The 21728-nt window shown below is 43.2% G+C and overlaps 1 protein-coding gene and 1 long non-coding RNA gene across 2 annotated transcripts in view; both read right to left on the bottom strand.

The window, feature by feature from the left end:
* Positions 1–21728, bottom strand: part of LOC143714435 (uncharacterized) — a 280655-nt gene that overhangs the window by 155654 nt on the left and 103273 nt on the right. The window lies entirely within an intron of this gene.
* The window catches only part of LOC143714499 (uncharacterized), a 76570-nt gene continuing 55099 nt past the window's right edge, over positions 258–21728 (bottom strand). The window contains exon 3 of the long non-coding RNA XR_013195509.1: positions 258–431. This is a non-coding gene — a long non-coding RNA (uncharacterized LOC143714499). The remainder of the gene's footprint in view (positions 432–21728) is intronic.

The following is a 21728-nucleotide window of genomic DNA, read 5'->3' as shown; positions in this document are numbered from 1 at the left end:
GAAACGTGTCATATGGCTTCTCATATTTGTCGTGTTGCCGAAATATTTTAGTTTTATTCTACAAAGCTTACAACTAGTGTGGCTCTTGTCCAGCTCCTTTCCCCCTTCAACTTCATAGAAGCCAAAATATTTCCACACGTCAGCTTTTAACGAGGAGGGTGTTTGGATTTCGCGCTCTGCCATCGCGTCTCTGTTATGTGCGCACGCCACAGACAGATGGTCCGGGCACTGCACTTCCGCGCTGCAGAGTTCCGTCTTTTGCGTTCCGTCAATATTACGTCATTATAAATAGGCTACATATCTAAAAAAAAAAAAAAATTTTTTTTTTTGAAAATCGATTTTTGACATTTGTGAATCGATTCAGAATCGTCCACGTCCGCATCGCGATGCATCTAAGAATCGATTTTTTCCCCCACCCCTAAAGGTTACGCCTCCGGCGTGAGCGACTGTGGAATTACACCACGTCTGTCAGACTGACAGACCGAACGCTACAGCGATCAGGGAGTCCAGCCTCCTGGTATATAACTCGCTGCAGCCACTGCTGCGTCATTCTACACACATCTTCTTATCAGTGTTGTCGGCTAGGAGGGCAGTGAGGTGAGATACATCACTTCTGTTATCAGAGAACCGGGATTATGCAAGTAACCTAACGTTCTCTTTCTTAAATCCGTTCGGTATCTCACTAAGGGATATAGACCACTCCCGTATTGCAGATATGCTGAATGAACAGACGCAAACACTGAAAGTGGTAACTAATGGCCTTGGTTGTGACACTAAAGTTAAAACCCATGCTTTTATGACGTTGCACTTGCCGCTCCCACACTGAGCTCTGAGTGAGCCAACAATGGCTCCGTCACATCCAGTCTATAGTATCTGACAAAAGTGTGCGATGATGCCCAGCTTGCCGCAGGACATATGTCTTGAATATAGAGACATCCTTGAACAGCACCCAGGAGGTAGCCATGCCCGTAGTGGAATGAGCTTGAAGCCCTGGTGGGGATTGTACATTTTCATCCCTGTAACACATTACAATCACATTCACCATCCAATGAGAGAGCCGGTGGCGTGAAATAGGTCTCCTCTTGTAACTGTTGGCCCACGAGACAAAGAGCTGACTGCTCCTTCGAAACACATGCTCTCTGAACATAAGTGTGCAGAGCGCGCACCGGGCACAGACAATGTAACTGCTCTTCCTCTGATGAAGAAAAAGGCTGTTGAAAGAACACCAACAAATCTACAGATCTGTTTGCTCCTGTCTCTCTGACCTTAGGAACGAATGCCGGATTCGTTTTCAGCGTAACTTCCGATCCACTTGCTGCAAACTGCATACAGGAAGAATGTACAGACAAAGCATGTAACTCACACACTCGCATTGCTGTAGTGAGAGCCAGTAGTAAAGCTGTCTTCATAGAGAGACGCTGTAAATCCATACTCAGTAATGGTTCAAAAGGAGGCAGAGAGAGCGCGTCCAGAACCACCGATGAATCCCAAAGCGGGATCGGTGATTTACTGAGTGGAAGTAACCGTCTCGCCCCTCTCATAAATGGACATATCAAGGCGTGCTGGCTTATCGTTTCCCAAATCCAGCCCCACATGACATGCCGAAATGGCGTAAAGATAGACCTTTACCGTGGAAAGCTCTACCTTTATCTAATAGTTCCTGCAGGAAACAGAGAACATCTGATACAGAGCATAAGAGCGAGATGATTTGTCTCTCTGAACACCATCATTCAAAAACCCTCCACTTATGATCATACAAAGAGCGCGTAGAGGTTGCTCTCGCACTCTGAATCGTTTTGATCACATTAGGGGGTAACCCGATGGCGTTTAAATCCCGGGCCAAGCCCAGAGAGCTGTTTTGAGAGGGGCAGGATGAAATATCTCTCCGTTCGCCTGAGAGTAAAGGTTTCTGCGCAGCGGGAGCGACCAGGGCTGGTCGTATAGAAGAGGGATTATCTCCGCTATTCACAACTTCCTCTGCCAAAACAATGCTATCAGAATTAGTGAATGTCTGAATTCCCTCACCCTCTGAAGTGTTGGTGTGATGAGGCTCAGCGGGGGAAATGCGTACAACAGTGCGCTTGGCCATGGGTGGGCTAGAGCAGGGGTTCTCAAACTTTTTGGGACCAGGGACCCCTTAGAGCAGAGAAACATTTCCAAGGACCCCCTCATAACAATAACTGTTTGTGATTAATATGCTTAAAACTATTTGTACTCTTAAATGCCATTGGAATTAATTGCATTGTAATCTTTTTCACCCTAAAAACTTAAGACCTGTTTTAAAGAACAGAAACACATGTCAGTTTAAATCATGTTAATACCACTTATATACTTGTAAACAGTGGATATTTTATTCAAATTGCATTGGACTCAATAGCATTTACACTAAGTAATTTATCTTAAAAGCTTTCATAAAATCAACAGCAAGACAGCAAGCACACACTTGTTCTAATAAAACCAAACATTAAAATTCCCTAGATTAAAATTAAAACATTAACATTTTACATTAAAATAATAGTTCACCCAAAATGAAAATTCTCTCATCATTTACTCACCCTCAAGTTTTTCCAAACCTGAATGAGTTTCTTTCTCATGCTGAACACAAAAAAAGAAATTTTGAAGAATGTCGGTAACCAAACAGTTGCATCAACTTTAAAATAATGAACTCATTGCACCTTATATCAATGACAGAACAATCAACAAATCATAACAGAATTAACACTGTTGCAGAACACATCCTAGTAATTCAGTTCTAGGGTTGTAGTGAATAAAAGTTTAGTTATTATTTATGTAGGCCCAGGGGCAGAATGTTTTTAGCAAGTATTTCTCCAATGGTCTGACTGGATTCCGCGGTTCCGTTCATAGGGCTCTTAAATTATTTTGTGGAGGGGTCCGCGGACCCCACTTTGAGAGCCACTAGGCTAGAGCATCTAGCGGTGTGATCTACGGCAGCCTGTCCATATCTGACTCACCACCAGCGGGTGGAGTGTTCAATGTTCAATCTCCATACATAGGATTTCCTCTGGACAACAAATCTGCCCCTCTGTTCATTGCGTAGATGCGTTGCTCGTAACTACAGAAACCGAGTGTTGCTCCACACAATTAGTCTCTGCGGTAGACTGTGTAGCTGTCGAGAGCGCACTCCCCCTTGTCTATGTTCGTAGTGCTACCACTGTTGTGTTGTCTGATCTGACCAACACATGATATCCCCGAAGGAACTGAATAAAGTGGCTTAGTGGTAGCAACACTGTTAATAGCTCCAAAATAATTTGTGTTTCTCCCTTTGCGATTGAGACCACACTCCCCGCACAGTTCTGCCCCCAGTTCTGTCAAAGAGGGTAACCCCTGGGGTCTACGGGGGCGTCTAGAAACTCCACACTTTCTTATCAGAAAGAGGACCCGATGGACAAAGCGGTTTTGTAACAAAAAGATTTGTAAATCTTCTGAAACACAGATGCTGAAATCCTCTTCCTCTTCATCGTCGTCTAGAAGATGAGGGGATAATTCCTATTATTCATAATTCTAGCCGTGGACATATCTTCACCCTCTTCGTTCTGAAAATAAACTCTTATTTTCTGGAATCTAGTACGAACTGAATCATATTAGTTTTCCAACACTCTTGAAAAAATGCACTCCTAACAGCTATATAGATTTTCTGCATTTGCGGAACAGGCGGGACAGGCGGGAATCCCTGATTGCTGTAGCGATTGGCCTGTCAGTCTGACAGACGTGGTGTAATTGGTGCTTCTGTGGACGAAAAATAATGACAAATGTTTCTGAAACAGAAAAGCTTGTTGAATTGCACTACTTGAAAAAATTTGCATTGCATTAACCCTTCTTGCATTTTTATGGGCTGAAACTAACACTTTTGAGAGTGATCTAAAAAACACTCACAGGAGAGTTAATTTAGCACTGGAGTTTTTGCTGTGTATATATAGATGAAGTGTGATCTTGACGCATTTGTCAATGCAACTCTTCTGGAACTTGTGGTTTCACAAGCACAAACTTAGTAGCCTAATAAAAGCTTCATGGTGCGCACACAATAATAATAATAGATGTTATTTACAAATCTCAAAGTGCTACAGTTAAGATCATACAAGCATGGTGAAAAACATCAATATGAAATACAAATAGACATGGTAGTTAAAAGACATAAGTTCTCCTAAAAATATATTTTTTTATTTCAGCGCCGGAATCTGTACAGAACACATCCAAATCCACAATGTTTACTAGTGAGCAGCGACACTAGTATAACTTACTGAAATGCATACTGGTCGGTAAACGTTATACTATAGGCTATACCGTAACAACAACTGTTGCACTGTAGAGAATTTTGGGTTCGATAATTTTGGGTTAGAAAAACGGAGAAGCCGCAAACAAGCCACGCTAGCATCCTCTCCCTCAGTGCAAAACAGACACACACACACACACACACACACACACACACACACACACACACTTCTTCTTCGGTTGTCCATCGAGATCCGATGACGACGTCCACGCCTTTAACGGTGAGATCTTTGATGACTAAACAGTCCTATCCTGGACCCACAAGCTCTATTGCAGGTGGGGCATATGTATGTGATGGTGGTAGTGGTCACATTGGCAGCTATGGCTGCCTTTCTCCTGGCTCGCTTCTGCTGTTTTCTGGTTGTCCTCTCCATCTCTAGTGTACAAACCCCCTCTCCACATAGCTGTCGCCAGATGGTGCGGTCAGCAGCAACATCCTCCAGATCCTCAGGTCTGATCTTACACTTTCTCAAGGCGTTCTTCATCTGATCTTTATAGCGCTTCTTCGGACCCCCAGCTGAGCGTCGACCATGATGTAACTGGCCATATAGTACTCTGCGGGGCAGACGACATGGGGGCATCCTTATCACATGCCCCAACCACTGCAGTTGGCGCTGGGTAATAATGGCCTCAATACTTCTGCAGTTCGTCTTTTTAAGTATTTCAGTGTGCGGTACCTGATTACGCCAGTTAATTCCCAGAATGCGCCAGTTAATTCCCAGAATGCAGCTAATTTGGAATTGCTCTAAGGACTTGATGTGACGGCAGTAGGTTACCCATGCTTCACAGCTATAGAGGAGGGTGGTGACACAGACCGCTTGGTATACGGCGACCTTTGTGGAGGGATGAAGGTTCTTAGTATGAAAGACTCTGCATCGAAGTCTCCCAAACGCAGCTGATGCCTGTTTAATTCGGCTCTGGATTTCATTGTCGATGCTGCTATCCTCAGAGAGAAAACTCCCCAGATATTTGAAAGATGGCACTATTGACAACTGTTCATCCCCAACAGTGAAGGCAGGAGATGTGGGTGGGACATTGGCACTCCATTGGCAGACCACTTCTGTCTTGGTGGTGTTGACAGTCAGCCCCATCCTGCTGTACGCCCTCACCGCCACAGCAAGGACAGTTTGAAGATCCTCCAGAGTATGGGCCACAAAAGCACAATCGTCTGCATACTGTAGCTCCAGGACCTGCTCTCTGCTGATTTTTGTTGTTGCATGTAGCCTCCTAATGTTAAAAAGGTTGCCATCTAATCTGAAGTCCACTGCCACACCACTGCTGTTTTCAATCTCATTGTGGAGAAGCTTGGTGACACACAGGAGGAAGATGTTAAAGATCACTGGCGCTAACACACACCCCTGCCTCACCCCTGTGCGAACAGGGAACGGCTCAGACTCTTGTCCGCCTGCGGTCACCAGGCTGTCATCCCATCATGGAATTGGCGAAGGATGTTAACAAATTTATCTGGACATCCAAACCTGAGGAGGACATCCCATAAGAGCTCTCTTTGCACAGTGTCGAATGCTTTTGAGAGATCGACAAATGCCATAAACATGTCCTGATGTTGCTCCCGGCACTTTTCCTGAAGCTGCCGGGCTGTGAAGATCATGTCGATCGTGCTCCTGTTCTTTCTAAACCCACACTGTGATTCTGGCAGCATTGACTCAGTGATGTTGTTAATAAGCCTCTGATGCAGCACTTTGGCCATGACCTTACCTCCAACTGAAAGGAGTGATATGCCCCTGCTATTGCCGCATACGGCCTTGTCACCCTTGTTTTTGTAGATGACTACAATGTTTGCATCTCTCCATTGCTGTGGGATGTTCTCATCAGTCCAGGCCTTGGTGATGTACTGGTAGAGGGTGCGCATACATATGTACCCTCCCTCCTTCAGTAGCTCAGCAGGGATGTTATCAGCACCAGGGGACATGTTGTTCTTAAGGGAACGGACAGATGATAGAACCTCCTGGAAGGTCGGTGGTAGACTGAGATCGTGGATGGGAGGAAGTTCAGTCAGTTCGTCCAGGATGGTGGGGTCTGCATCAGAGTCCTGATTAAGCAGGGTGTCAAAATGGTCAGCCCACCTCAGTAGGATACTATTCTGGTCCTTCAGAAGTGTTTGCCCATCAGCTGTTTTCAGGGAAGTGACACAGCGATTTGTTGGACCGTAGATGGATTTGATAGCATTATAAAAATTATGCATGTCATATTTATCTGCAAAGGATTGGATTTCATGTGCCTTTTCAGTCCACCACTCATTCTGTATGGCCCGTATATCCTTTTGCACTTTCCCCCGAGCTGCCTGCCAATCCTGTCTAGCCTTAATGGATGAAGGGTTATCTAATGTTTCCCGGTGTGCTTTCCGCATATCCTTAAGCAGGTTGTGGATGATGTCTGAGTTATCGTCAAACCAGTCTTGGTGGTTCTTGCTCTTATAGCCGATGGATTTGGCTGCTGCCTCATAGAGCACAGAGCAAATATAGTTCCACTGTTGTTCCATTGTGTTTTCTGAGCTCAGACAAGTTTCAGACTCCATAAGCTTCTCAGCTAGGAGACGTCGAAACTCACTTCTTGCTTCTATGTTTCCAAAGTGGCTACAATTTAGCCTCTTATTTTTGGACTTTTGCCGTCGCAAAGGGGTACGCACTTCCATATTGAGCTTGGCCACAATCATACGATGGTCAGTCCAGCACTCTGCACCTCTCATGGCACGAGTGATGAAAACATCCTTGATGTCATTTCTCCTCACCATGATGAAGTCAATCATGTGCCAATGTTTAGAGTGAGGGTGCATCCACAAGGTCTTATATTTTGCCTTCTGCTGGAAGATGGTGTTAGTTATGGTAAGGTTATGCTCAGAGCAAAGAGTAAGTAACCTCATACCATTTGCATTCTCCCTGCCAGTGCCATGTCTACCTAGTACTCCACTCCATATCCTGTAGTTCTGTCCCACCTTAGCGTTAGAAATCCCCAAGCAAGAGGATCTTATCACTCTTAGGGATCTGGCGAAGAGTTTCATCCAGTGCTTGATAAAAGCATTCCTTGGCTTCATTTTCAGATGGCAAAGTTGGTGCATAGGCACTGAGAAGTGTGGCATAACGCTTTTTTGCCAGGGGAATACGGAGGGTCATTAGCCTTTCACTAATGCCAATAGGTGTTTCTGTGAGACTTGGTAGAAGCGTGTTTTTGATGGCCAGTCCTACTCCATAAAGAAGTTTTCCACCTGGGGGGAAACCTTTCCAGAAGAAGGTATAGCCCGTTCCTTCCTCTGTTAGAGATCCTTCATCCAGAAGCCTAGTCTCACTCAGGGCAGCAATGTCGATGTTGTAGCGGCTCAGCTCAGCAGCGATCAGGGCTGTTCTCCTATGTGGTCTGTCAGAGATGCCATGCGAGTCTAGGAGAGTCCTTACATTCCATGTTGCCAATTTTATATTGTATTGTTTCTTATTTTTCTTATTTCGACCGCAGTAGTGGAATAACCCGATAGACGCGGTAATCTATCCAGGTAAATGGTTGAATGGGCAATTTTTAGGCCACCTTTTCTAGGCCCTTCCCCAATGAGGTAGAGCAGTGCGGTCCCTAAATAGGGCTGCTCCGTCGCACAGGGGTCTGCCGAAACACCTGCCATTCAATCCCAGTTGATAGCGACCAAATACACTGTGCCGCTGCCAAGAGCTCCCAGTCTATTCAAACCTGCCCCCGTCGTCAGAGTCCCCATCGCCGTCAGACTTTTAACCATATGTAAGGTCCAGGTATTGTCACCGTGGTCAGAGGTGGAGACCTGCGCAAGGAAGGTTTTAAAGTGCCAAAGGAGGTGCGCCATCCCCAGTAGCACTATCTTCACCATGATGAGGTAAGTCCCGATGGCAAGGGTAGTCCCAGGACAACCGGTCCCCCATCTTGGCTGCAGGAGGCTGCCGGGTCCTTCGTCTGTTAAGGCCCGCCTATTGCGCACCTCCAGCGCATTGCTTTCCTGTCAGGGTATGCTCCCTTAGCCTTATCTCAACAGACTACCCACAAGACAGTGGTTGACGGGCGCCAGGGCATTGTCCACACAGTGGTGGGCCTGCACACCGCGTCTCTGGGGCCCACTGCTGCTCCGAGATGCCCTGTAGTTTAGCCTGGGACCGTATGATACCCAGTTTCCATGTGTGGCCCCTAGGAGGCACTACAGGAGTCTTGGTGGTGGAGAGGCTCTGTACTGGCAGAAGGAGGCTTACGCACTCGGCTCCTCTTTTCACCCTCTATCAAGAAGGCTAGCCAGCGGCAACAGCTGTAAGCAGAGAGTAACAAGCAGAGAGCACAGCATAGCATGTACTAACTACCAACACCACTCTACTACTGCACTAGGCGCTACACACACACACACACACACACACACACACACACACACACGCACACACACACACACACACACACACACACACACACACACACACACACACACACACACACACACAGAGAAAGTGATCTTATGATGATGTTTAAAGGAGGAGCTGTAACTATATGTAATGAGGAGGAGGAGCTGTAACTACATATAACGAAGAGGAGGAGCTGTAACTATATATAATGAAGAGGAAGAGCTGTAACTATATATAATGAAGACGAGCTGTAACTATATATACTGAAGAGGAGAAGCTGTAACTATATATAATGAAGAGGAGGAGCTGTAACTATATATAATGAAGAGGAGGAGCTGTAACTATATATAATGAAGAGGAGGAGCTGTAACTATATATAATGAAGAGGAGGAGCTGTAACTATATATATGATGAAGAGGAGGGGCTGTAACTATATATAATGAAGAGGTGGAGCTGTAACTACATATAATGAAGAGGAGGAGCTGTAACTGTATATAATGAAGAGGAGGAGCTGTAACTATATATAATGAAGAGGAGGAGCTGTAACTATATATAATGAAGATGAGGAGCTGTAACTATGTATAATGAAGAGGAGGAGCTGTAACTATATATAATGAAGAGGAGGAGCTGTAACTATATATAATGAAGAGGTGGAGCTGTAACTATATATAATGAAGAGAAGGAGCTGTAACTATGTATAATGAAGAGAAGGAGCTGTAACTATATATAATGAAGAGGAGGAGCTGTAACTGTATATAATGAAGAGAAAGAGGTGTAACTATATATAATGAAGAGGAGGAGCTGTAACTATATAAAATGAAGAGGTGGAGCTGTAACTATATATAATGAAGAGGAGGAGCTGTAACTATATATAATGAAGAGGTGGAGCTGTAACTATATATAATGAAGAGAAGGAGCTGTAACTATGTATAATGAAGAGAAGGAGCTGTAACTATATATAATGAACAGGAGGAGCTGTAACTGTATATAATGAAGAGAAACAGCTGTAACTATATATAATGAAGAGGAGGAGCTGTAACTATATATAAGGAAGAGGAGGAGCTGAAACTATATATAAGGAAGAGGAAGACTGACAGAAACAGAAATGTCTGATAAGTGTGATCTGTGTCTGCTGGGACTGATCATCCTCTCTTCACTTCTCACAGGTAAAGAAATCTGTATTTTCTCTAAAGACATTTAGTGGAATTAGTCTGGAAAGAGTTAATTTGAACATGCTCAGTTTATTCTTGCACACATTCACGTTGTGATCTCAGATTTGTGTATTGATACACACAGATCATACTGTATTATTCCTGATACTGGACATAGTGTCACTCAAACATCTGATGATGAAGCATTATCTTCATATTAAGAGTGTGTCAGTGATTTGAACAGCTCTCTGATAAAGACTAATAGTTTATTCTATTAAAGTTTATTCTATTAAACTATTATTAAACTAATAGTTTAGAGTGTGTTGTTTGATTTAAGTGAGGAAAATACTATGATTTAAAACCTCTGCTTTTTATGCTGGTATGTTTTATTTTTTCATTTATTAAAATATATCATAATGATCACTGAGATATACTGTGTTTCAGGCACCAGGGGAGATGATGATGTGCTCATCAGTTCTGGTGTAAATGTCTCTCTGTCCTGTAATAAAGCTTTTTCTGACTGCAACTCAACTACATGGATCTATAACAGCTTCAGACATTCACGGAGAGTTAAACTGATTACTGGAGGGATAAAGAATAAAAACTCAAAGAGACATGAGAGACTGAGTCTGGAGTCTGACTGCTCTCTGAACATCAAGAACGTCACAGGAGAAGATTATGGATTATACATCTGCCGACAATATATGAATGGAGAACAACAAGGAACTAATGCTTATGTTTATCTGCATGTTCTTCATGGTAAGTTAATGATTATGTGGTCAATAAAAAAAAGGCAGATTCTCCCTTTAAACTCAGATGATGATTGAAGAGTCTGTGATTTGTGTCTTGTGTTCAGTTTCAGTGTCTCCATCATCATCATCATCATCATCTTACTCATCATCATCATCTTCATCCTCACAGACTGAGATCAGTCCAGGCCGCTCTGTGACTCTCTCCTGTCAGTTGTATACTGTATTCACCTGTGATTATTGGGTTCGTTCTGAGGGATTTGAGCTGTTGTGGGTGAATCAGACTGGTGTTGATCTGAAGACAGACTCCAGATATCAGATATCAAGAATCAAGAATCAAGAATTTTTATTGCCAAGTAGTGTTGTGCACATACAAGGAATTTGCTTTGGTAATAAGGTGTTACCGAGGCTGCTATATTCAGCGCCAACTTGAGAAAAACAAAAAAAACAGCATGACATGAGGAGAGGTGAGGAGAAAAAAAAGGCGACCCCCAGACTATGCTCCTGTAAGGAGAACAGTCTGGGAACAGGAAAAAACACCTCAGCAACATTAGCACATAAACAGTACACTCTACAAACAAGACATTGCAACATGGTGGGGAGTGGGGGATGGAGGTAGTCCAGCCCAGGCAAGCAGCATCCGGTCCTGCAGCCATTATGGCGCTGGTCACAGACCCGCCTGTCAGACTGGGGGTACGAAGCGGCGAAGGCGTGGGATGGGGTGTGGGTTAGGTGCATATCTGTGTATGTGTAAGTTCATGTGTGTGTAGGCCTGGAGAGAGTCGCTAAGCCAGCACCATAATCTAGGAGCCTCAGTCCGCAGGATTGTCATAGCGATACACAGCAAGTTGCCATGGAGACAACCTTGATCATGTCCCAGGCAGAGTCAACAATCAGCAGGTGTCTGAGGAGTCGGGGAAGGAATGCAAGAGCGGCTCACTGCAGTGCTCTTCCGGGAGAGTTGTTGTTCCAACAGCGGCCTTGGCCAAGGCCAGTGCTGGTAGGGGGGTGCCGAAACAGATAAGATTGGGATTGTTTGGTCTTCGGGCGAGTAGCCGCATTCAATTTATGCAGGCTATTCTCCTGGTCCGTTTTGGTCTCTGAAACGATCCATTTGCCTTTGCAAAGCTGTGAGCTTCTCCATGATGTTATCCATATTGTGGTTCATAGACCCAGTCTGAGTGCAGACAGCTCTGCCCACCGCTTCAATCATCACGGGCAGCCTTGCGGGGCTTTTGACAGCTGTCACCGTCTCCTTAGTTCCTCGGTAAACCAGGGCAATGCCTAATCCAATCAGCAGAAGACCTGTTATCATGGTGCCGAATAGGTAGATATCTTCAACGTCCTCCACGGAAAGAGCCGCCAGACACACGACCCGCCACCTCTCCCACGCGTCCATCGTGTAGCCAGCTGCGAACGTCCCGGCAGGGCAGTCAGGTTCCCCCGAACCCAAGCTTCTCGTCGAGAAGATGGTGTCAATTGCGTTGAGAGACCAGTTGATCAAATCCATAATTTCTTGGTTTTGGAGAGCAGTGTAGCGAGGGTCTATCAAAGTACAAGACAGTAGACGTGACGAGAGAAGCAAAGCAGGAGAGGCGAGGGGAGGGAGAGGGAGAGAAAATGCGACCGCCTTCGTTGAGAGCCAAGAGGGAAATTATTATCATTATCATTATTATCATCATCAGATCAATATCACTGTATCATCACTCTGACTTCAACACTCCTGAATGAAGATAACAACAGAGAGTGGAGATGTCAGCTTACTCGCAGAAATCAACTCCAGACCTCAGTCACATACACTGTCAAGTATTCAGGTGAGAAAACACTCTTTTCTGACAGATTTGTGAACACTGTCTCAGATTGGCTCTACTCTTTCTGATGGCTTCATACGTTTTGGAGTTGTAAAATATTAGTGGTCAAAGTCATAAACTGGATTGAAATCCGTATAATTCCCAATATTGACCTCCTACTAGGGATGGGACAGTATGAAAAGTTCATATCACGATTATAGTGACCAAAATTATTGTGATTATCAGTATTATCACGGTTTTGTTAAAATGAGATGAAAGTGTTAAAAAAGAACTGATGCTCACACTGAAAACATTTCAACAAGTTTTATATTTGAAAATCAACAGACAACAAATAAAACAAGCAGCTCTATGCACTTTTTATAGCAAGATTCTATTCTGTGGCATTTCCTTCCTTATAATGACCGTCATCAATAGCAACGCATCATAACACAACACACATCCATGCATCATAACGCTCTCTCATTTCATTCAAATACAACTTGCCGTCTTGCTTCTCCATTTTTGATTGTATTGAAAATGAAATCATTGTTGATTTATTGTTTACAGAATTTGATAATATTGTTGTGATCATCTTGTCTGGATGAGTTTTGTACGCTGTAACATGTAAGATTTAAAACATTAATCTCAATTCAATATGTCCCCGTAATTATGTGTTAAAAACAAAAACGGTGTAATAAGTGTACAATGAATATACAATATTATCTCTTAAATGTCACACTTAATAGTCTTGTTTGAACTTGTTTGTTCATCTTTGGCTCAAAGCCACTTGCTACAAACTTTTGCGGAAGCTTCACGTTTATGTCAAGTGAGTGAGATAAAATATTTCTACTCAAAACAACATTTTGTGCCCAATTATTTCCCAGACGTAGTTTTGGTATTGAGGTCAAAGTAAACTTGCCTGGCGTCCGCTACAACAGTGTGTGACGGTAACACAAGACGACTCTGCAGATTTGAGGTGTTTCCTCTAATGCAGCGACTTTTTTTTTTTTTGCATGTAATTGTAATGGAGGCCAGCTAGTAGTTGCTGTGCGAGTAAACCTCACTCCTCTGATCTCAATAGGCGCTCTGGCGACAGATGCTAGAGGCTGAAGTCTTTAGCCTCCTTGTTAGAGCGCCTGACTCTCATGCCGGAGACTCTGGTTCGAGGCCCGCTTGGAGCGGGTCAAGTGGGACCCGGGTGAAGGGGTTACATTGGTGCCGTGACCCGGATGGGAGTGAGGTTCAGGGGGGTGAGTGTAACGGAGGCCAGCTAGTAGTTGCTGTGCGAGTAAACCTCACTCCTCTGATCTCAAAAGGCTCTCTAGCGACAGATGCTAGGGGCTGCAGTCTTTAGCCTCCTTGTTAGAGCGCCTGACTCTCATGCCGTAGACCCGGGTTCGAGGCCCGCTCGGAGCGGGTCGAGTGGGACCCGGGTGAAGGGGGGTTACATAATGCAGACAGGGTGACCATCCTCTATTAAGTTTCCCTCAGGACTTTTGTAAATGCCAAAATATGACCACATTGAATCTCATTCTGTCTGGTGTTAATAGCTGCAGTGTATTTTGCGCGTCAGCACACACAACGGCTGCAACCACGGTGCGGTCCCCCCATGACAACCGTCTGGATTGAGCGGAGTAGGGAACCTCTCTAGGGTCTTCAAGTGGGCACCTTCCGTCCTCAGTGTTTCGTCGACTAGCCCACGACACCTCAAGAGGGCTCGACAGCAGTGGCGTGCACAGACCTCCTCAGGGGCAGGGGCGGAGGGACCAAACAGGGTCTTTCTTTCCTTGGCATTCTAAGAAAATATGTTGATACAATTATTAGAATGCATAACACATCAACTGAAAATAGGGAAATTATGATAATATTACTAAATATTATTTACTTTACCAAACAAAACAGTGAGAATCAAGAAGGTAATTATGGAAAATTAATTTTTAGTTTTGTTGATGTTCTTAATTTAATGTATGTATTATATGTATGAAAGACAGTGTTAGCTATCATGAATCAGTAACACTTTACAATAAGGTTTCATTAGTTACAATTAGCTAATAATTAACTGCACTTCTACAGCATTTATTAATCTTAGTTAATATTAATTTCAGCATTTACTAAAACATTAAAATCAAAAGTTGTATTTGTTATCATTAGTTAATGCACTGACTGTGACATAACATGAATAAACAAGTAACAGTTGTAGTATTAACTAAGATATAGCCTACAGTAACAAATGTGTTGCTCATAGTTAGTTCATGTTAGTTCATACATGAGTAATGAACAAATGAACCTTATTGTAAAGCGTTACTATGAAATCAAAGTTCCTTACATGAGTTCCTTACAATTTAGAGTTGGAAATGGACTTTAGATTTAATTAAACTAACTGTTAGATGTATTTCCCCTTGCACTTTTATTCCTTGGATAAAAACGAATGACATTGTCACTCAGAATGTGTGGAAGCCACTTCCACTGGATAAACCTGGACTCTCCATCCTCGCTGTTCTGCTTCAGTGGCCAGCTGAGCATACCCCACTTTCTTCCTCTCATCTACAGCATCCTCCCATGGCACTGTTAACACTATCAGTTGAACGATGCGCGCTGATCCAGACCACAAAACAATATCTGGTCGGAGGTTAGTGGTGGCGATCTCAGGTGGAAAAATAAGCCGTTGATCAAGATCAGTCAGCATCTTCCAGTCCCTAGCAGCTTCCAGTTGTCCTGGGAGAGAATTGGTTTTAACACCTTTTCTTGGTGGTTGCTCGCCTGGGCGGAGGAATATTGTCTTCTGTGTGTAATGTTTTGCTAGAACAGGCGGCAACTTATTGGCCATGTTACGCTTGTCTTCCAATGTTAAAGCCAAACAGCGGAGTACTTGGTCATGGCGCCAAGTAAACCGACCTTGGCTAAGAGCCACCTTAGATCCTGGCAAAATGTGCCTTAATGTGGCAGGTGATGAACACAAAGGACAAAAGGGACCACTCCTACCCAGAGGTTTAGGTTCTGTGGTGATGGGAGAACATCATATGTTGACCCGATAAGGAAACTGATCCCACTCTCTTCCATTGACCAAAGGTGTTGCCAGCCCATCTTGCGTTGTTCCACACTCTCCCATCTCATCCACTCTCCCTGCTTGACCTGGGAAATGGCCTTTATACACCTCATCCTCTCCTCCTGCTTTCGCACCTTGTTGACTACCAGCTTCCTCCTTTGAGCTAGGGCTGCCTTGTGCCATTTAGGAGCTAAACTGAGCCCAAAACCCCCTCTTCCATGCTGTACCTGTCCCACGATATCCCCAATTTGAAGGGCAGCCTTTGCCTCTTCCACAGATTTCTTTGCTGACCACTTTCTACCAGTTTTTACCACAGGGGCTGCCTCCCTTACACATTTTTGCGTGACTCTACTAAGGTCATTTCCAGTCTGACCTTGGCGCACTTAAACTCCTGGGTTAAAGCAGAGACTGGCAGCTGCAATATTCCTTTACTATAAAGTCCCACTCTGCCGAGGCAGCATGGAACTTCCAACCATTTCCTGATATATGAACTTATTAACGCTTCCAGCTTATCCACTGTTGTCAAAGAAACCTTGTTTACTAGATGACAGACTCGTGCACATATAAATATAGAAATAGAAATAGAAAATATATATGCACATAGAAATAGCGAGACCATAAAGTTTAGATTAAAATGTGTTTTTTTTAACAAATAAAAAGCACAAATAAAATAGATTTATTTTCATTTACACTCCCAGTCAACATGTTGATTCTTTTATTGAAAATAACAGTTTGGTTTGCTTTTACCATTATGGTGATCAGTGTTTGCTTTAGTTTGACTCTTGATGTTTTAATGTTAGTTTTTCTCTGGCTGCTGTAACTGTGTGTTATAGCAAGAACAGGAAGAGTAAATGTGATCAGATTATGTCGAATACTTGATGATGATGATAACGATATAATCACCATGTAGGGCTCTGATCAGCTGATCTCTTCTAAACTGTCATTTGTGTTATTAATTATAAACAATTGATTATAGTAATGTTTCTACAGTATGACAACCAAAAATGTTTTAAAAAAATAAACTGTATAATTACCCCCTGTTCTATTACCTGATAAATAAATTGTAAACATTTGATTTTATTCTGACTGTCTCTGAAATTGTTTTCCAAAGTAGATTAACCGGATTTGTATGTTACTGCAAGTCTGCGTCAGATTAGTGATGACTATTATTTGGCATCAATTCAAGTGTACTTGGTTTGCAAAGACAAGAAGTGAATTTCCATTTAGAACAGCAAATGCTGCTTGACCAATCTAAATTTAGGTGTGACTTACCTCTGTTTTAATTTAATGTTACTTTAGATAAGTGTACGTGGGAAACAACGGCATTGTCAGTCCAAAGTTATTATAAGAGAAGTAATGTTAGCTTAATCTGTAATACTGCCCATACCCAGTGTTGGGAGTAACGCGTTACAAAAGTAATGCATTACAGTAACATATTACGTTTTGCTGTAACGCAGTAGTGTAAGGCATTACTAATCAATTAACTGTAATATTTTACTCGGTACATGTTCGGTAAGGCTTGCGTTACAACAGACTTTTAGTTTTAATTGTAAAACAAACAAACAAACAAAAAAAAACCCAGCAAGACCGCTAGACATTAACGAATGAAAGATGCAAGTAGGCTGAATTACCTGTTCGTGGTCAGTCAATAGCCGCGTGTGGTGTCCAAGTCTGTAATTAAAGACTAAATGGCCGCATGTGATATATTTGTATAGCGATTTATTTTTTACAGGAGTGCCGTGAGGTATGATTTCGGCCTCTGTGCTCACACTGGCCAGAGGAAAAGCAGGTAATGGTGAAGATGGCATGAAGAAGACTACATTCGCGAGATGGACGTATGCGCATTAGGCTATTCGTTCTAGGTTTTCTTTCTAAACAGTTAGGCTATGTTTATGTGGTATTTTTCATGTTTTCATCACGCAATCATGTTTTTGATGCCGTGGTGACGCGTTCATGTAAGGGCGGCGGCGCTGCCGGTAAAGCACCGAAAAGCTGTCACAAAGAACCGGCAAAAGCAATGATTATGAATATGTCAAATATAGCAAGGAGACATGTTGATTGTTTATTAATAAAGTCAAGATGAAGTTGACGATGCTGACTCGCGATCTTCGCAGTAGGCTAGTGGATGCACCAGAGAGAAATGCACATTTCATTTCATAAGCAGAGAGCAGTCTGTTTTATTTCGTTTTGAATTGTTCTGTTTACAAGTAGACATTTCAATATAGATGTATTTTTCAGGTCCGTACAATTAATACAAAACGAAATACACTTTAAAGAAAGGCTTCGTGTCTTCTGTGTAAGGTGTCTGTGAAAGTTTTAAAGCAGTCTTAGTGCCGCTTCAGAGCGGTCGCATCTGTAACATTGTTTTTTCCTCATAAATGCGAACACGAAAAATAAAATAAAATGAATATTTTATGTTCTGTGGAGAGCCAACCCTTCTTCATTAGATTTGCGCAGTGTAATTCACAGAATTACAACAAAAAAATCGTTGCCTCCTAAAAGTTAAAGATTTTTTTTGTCACACATGACTGTCGATTTCCCTAATATTAAATATAAAACGCATGTGTAGACTGATATTTTTCTAATGTCTGGACTCCTTTCTGGGAGGAGCCAATGGATAAACAGACGTTTCAATATTTTGGTATTAATGCATTTTCTAAGAATTTATATAATTATATAAGTTTTGACTGCAAGTCTGCAAATGTCATGTCCATAACGCTGGAATTCCCAAATTTTAAATAATTTATCCTCAACTAGTTTTGTGGTGTAGGTCTACATATTTTATAATGTTAAGTTAACTTCAAATAATACTAATAGTAATTTAAAGATGTGGTAGCATTGGATCTGGACGGTATGGATAACGCTGGGAGTTGGAAGGGGTGTGTCGCCATTCTGCAGGTTCGTGGATCTGAGTGTCGCGATTTCGGTTTCATATCGCATATCGTTACAGCCCTAGTCATTTTAGAATGTTAAGTTCTACTTCTGTATAGTTATTTTGGTGAAAGTAACTCAAAAGTAATACAGGAGTAATGTAACGCATTACAATTCTGAGACAGTAATATTGTAAGGTAATGAATTACTTTTAAATAACAGTAACAAGTAATATATAATGTATTACAGTTTGGAAGTAACTTGCACAACACTGCCCATACCTCGCGTTTAAACATGAGGACCTCGGGGTCACATAGTTTCCTCATTTGAATGGGTAAAATATAATTAAAGAGTTAAAAAGAATAATCAAACATTCGCTCACTTTTAATGATGCTCAGATATCATTAAAACCTTTTTCATTTATGGAGTCAGATGAAATAACGAGAAAATGTATTTCATTTAATCCGACTGGCAGGAGCGTGTAGGGTGTGTGGCCAAACTGCCACACCTGATTATGCTATGCTATGGCGCCGTGGAAGGCAGCCTCGATACTTCGCTCTCTGTTACTTTGTTTGTTTTTGTGCATCTGCTATGTTTTTAGCGATTTCTCACCAGTAACTTTTACCAGAGAGGAACTATTGAACATCAGGCAATACTCTATAGGAACTTTTTCTCCGGTTTTCGCTAACCCATAGTACTTTGCTGAAATACTGATCAGAGGTGCAGCGGCTCTCCATGGAATCTGCCGGAGACGCAGACGGGGGAAACGAGCAGGAGCGCTAGTGAAATTAAGAAAGCGGGGACTACGTACCTCGCTTCCAGCCATTCACCTGGCAAACGTCCGGTCTTTGACTAACAAAATGGATGAGCTTCTCCTCCTCAACCAAACCAACCGGGATTTTTACAGCTCCGCCGTCCTGTGTTTTACTGAAACATGGTTGTGTGAACGCATTCCAGATAGCGCGCTTCAGCTACCTGGTTTCCAACTCATCCGGGCGGACCGCAACTCTATGCTTTCGGGGAAAACAAAAGGCGAAGGAATCGGCTTCTATCTAAACAAAGGTTGGTGCACTGATGTTACTGTGTTGAAAAAGATGTGCAGTCCCTACCTAGAAACTCTCATCATAAACTGCAAGCCTTTCTATTCTCCGCAGGAGTTCTCTTCGTTTGTTTTGGTCGGTGTTTACATACCACCACAAGCCTGCGTAGCAGACACAACACAACAGCTTGCCGATCAGACAACAGACGAAGAAAAACAGCACCCAGACACCATCGTGATTATTGTTGGTGATTTTAACAGTGCTAAACTCAATAAAGAACTCCCTAAATATAGACAACATATCAAGATTCCCACCAGGGACAAAAACACTCTGGACCACTGTTATACAGTCTTAAAGGGTGCCTATCACGCAGTCTCCCGGGCAGCTCTGGGACTATCCCATCATTGTCTGCTTCATCTCATCCCAACTTACAGGCAAAAACTTAAAACATCTAAACCTGTGCCAAGGTCTGTTAAAAAATGGACAAGAGAATCAAAGCTAGAGCTGCAGGCTTCCTTTGATTGCACCGACTGGAGTGTCTTTGAAGCTGCAGCCATGGACCTCAATGACCTCACTGATATTGTAACATCTTATATCAGCTTTTGTGAGGACATCTGTGTAAAAACCAAGACATTTTGCACATATAATAACAGCAAACCTTGGTTTAACCCTAATCTTAGGAAGTTGCGCCAGGCTAAAGAGGAAGCCTTACAGTAGTGGGGACAGGGATCTATATAGGCAGGCCAGGAACAATCTACCGAAGGAGATCATGGTAGCCAAGACTAGCTACAGTGAGAGACTAAAAAATAGCCTCTCAGCCAACGATCCTGTATCAGTCCTGGAAGGGACTGAAACAGATCACAGATTACAAGAGCCCATCCCCTCATCCTGCAGGAAATCTCAGACTGGCTAATGACCTGAACGACTTCTACTGTAGGTTTGAAAGGCACCCATTATCACACCCCTCATGCACAAAAGATTCTTCCCCAACACTCTACCCCCTCCCCTCACCTGTGTTTATAATCTGTGAGAATGAGGTGCACCGACTGTTCCAGAAGCAAAAGCCCAAAAAGGCCCCCGGCCCTGATGGCGTTTCCCCATCCTGCCTGCGTGCCTTTGCGGACCAGCTGGCACCGATTTTCACGCGGATTTTCAACCGGTCTTTGGAGTTGTGTGTGGTGCCCTCCTGTTTTAAACGGTCCACCATCATTCCAATCCCCAAAAAAAACCTCCATCACAGGACTAAATGACTACAGGCCTTTCGCCTTGACCTCCGTGGTCATGAAATCTTTTGAGAGACTGGTGTTGTGCCATCTGAAGGACATTACTGGCCCCCAGCTAGACCCCCTGCAGTTTGCCTATAGGACAAACAGGTCTGCAGATGATGCTGTTAACATCGGACTGCAATACATACTGCACCACCTCGACTCCCCAGGGATGTATGCTGGGATCCTGTTTGTTGACTTCTCCTCAGCGTTCAACACCATCATTACCTGAACTCTTTCATCAGAAGCTCACCCAGTTCTCAGTGCCTGCCTCCACCTGCCAGTCGATCACCAGTTTCTTGAATGAAAGGCAGCAGCATGTCAGATTGGGGAGCATTTTATCCAATCCCCGGTCCATCAGCACCGGTGCTCCTCAGGGGTGTGCCCTCTCCCCACTACTCTTTCCTCACTCCTGTGATCTCCTTGTTCGAGTGCCTGACTGCCACGCTGCAGACCCGGGTTCGAGGCCCGCACAGAGCCGGCGAGTAGGACCTGGGTGAGGGGTTACACATGGAAACACAGGAACTAAATCACGGGAACTGAAACCAGAATCAGCAAGACACAAGAAATACAAAGTAAGAGTCCATGAACACAGACACAGGGGAATCGTGATGCTTACAATGATTTGCCCTTTTAAATCAAATTCACCTTAAGTTTCTTTCTGCAACATTTATAATTCAAATAGTTGGCTAGGCTCCTTTCATATTTTACGCACCCATTTGGGTCCCAATTGGCAAGAAAAGATTATCTGAATTGGACAGAGTTCAGCTGATGATTTGGCTATAATGTGTCGATATACAATAAATCAAAATGTACATGTGTATTAACATTGCATTAGGCTCAGTAGCGTTGTTAACCACCATGCAAATGCGTAGGGCACCGCAGGTTTGAGGGCCGTCAGCTGACCAAGCAAATAAATCAATTGATGAGCACTGTTACAGCAACACTGTTTACCTCATTTATTACATATAAATTGATTGCTGATCAATGTTTATATGTAAATAAGCCTAAATTAAATCTGCTCATCATTTAAAGCAATCGGGGCTCAGGTGAGAGGGAGGAGCTGAGTAAATTTAGTCTCATGTCACACAACAGCAGATTCGACTAGGGCCAGGTACAATTCAGATATCTTAAAATATAATTGTGACTAGTCGAAACTGAATAA

The sequence above is a fragment of the Siphateles boraxobius genome, unplaced genomic scaffold, assembly GCF_051911475.1.
Source record: "Siphateles boraxobius isolate OS27281-9 unplaced genomic scaffold, OSU_SipBor_1 54, whole genome shotgun sequence".
Classification (NCBI taxonomy): domain Eukaryota; kingdom Metazoa; phylum Chordata; class Actinopteri; order Cypriniformes; family Leuciscidae; genus Siphateles; species Siphateles boraxobius.
The sequence above is the reverse complement of the archived record's forward strand: the minus strand, read 5'-3'. Positions and strand labels throughout refer to the sequence as shown.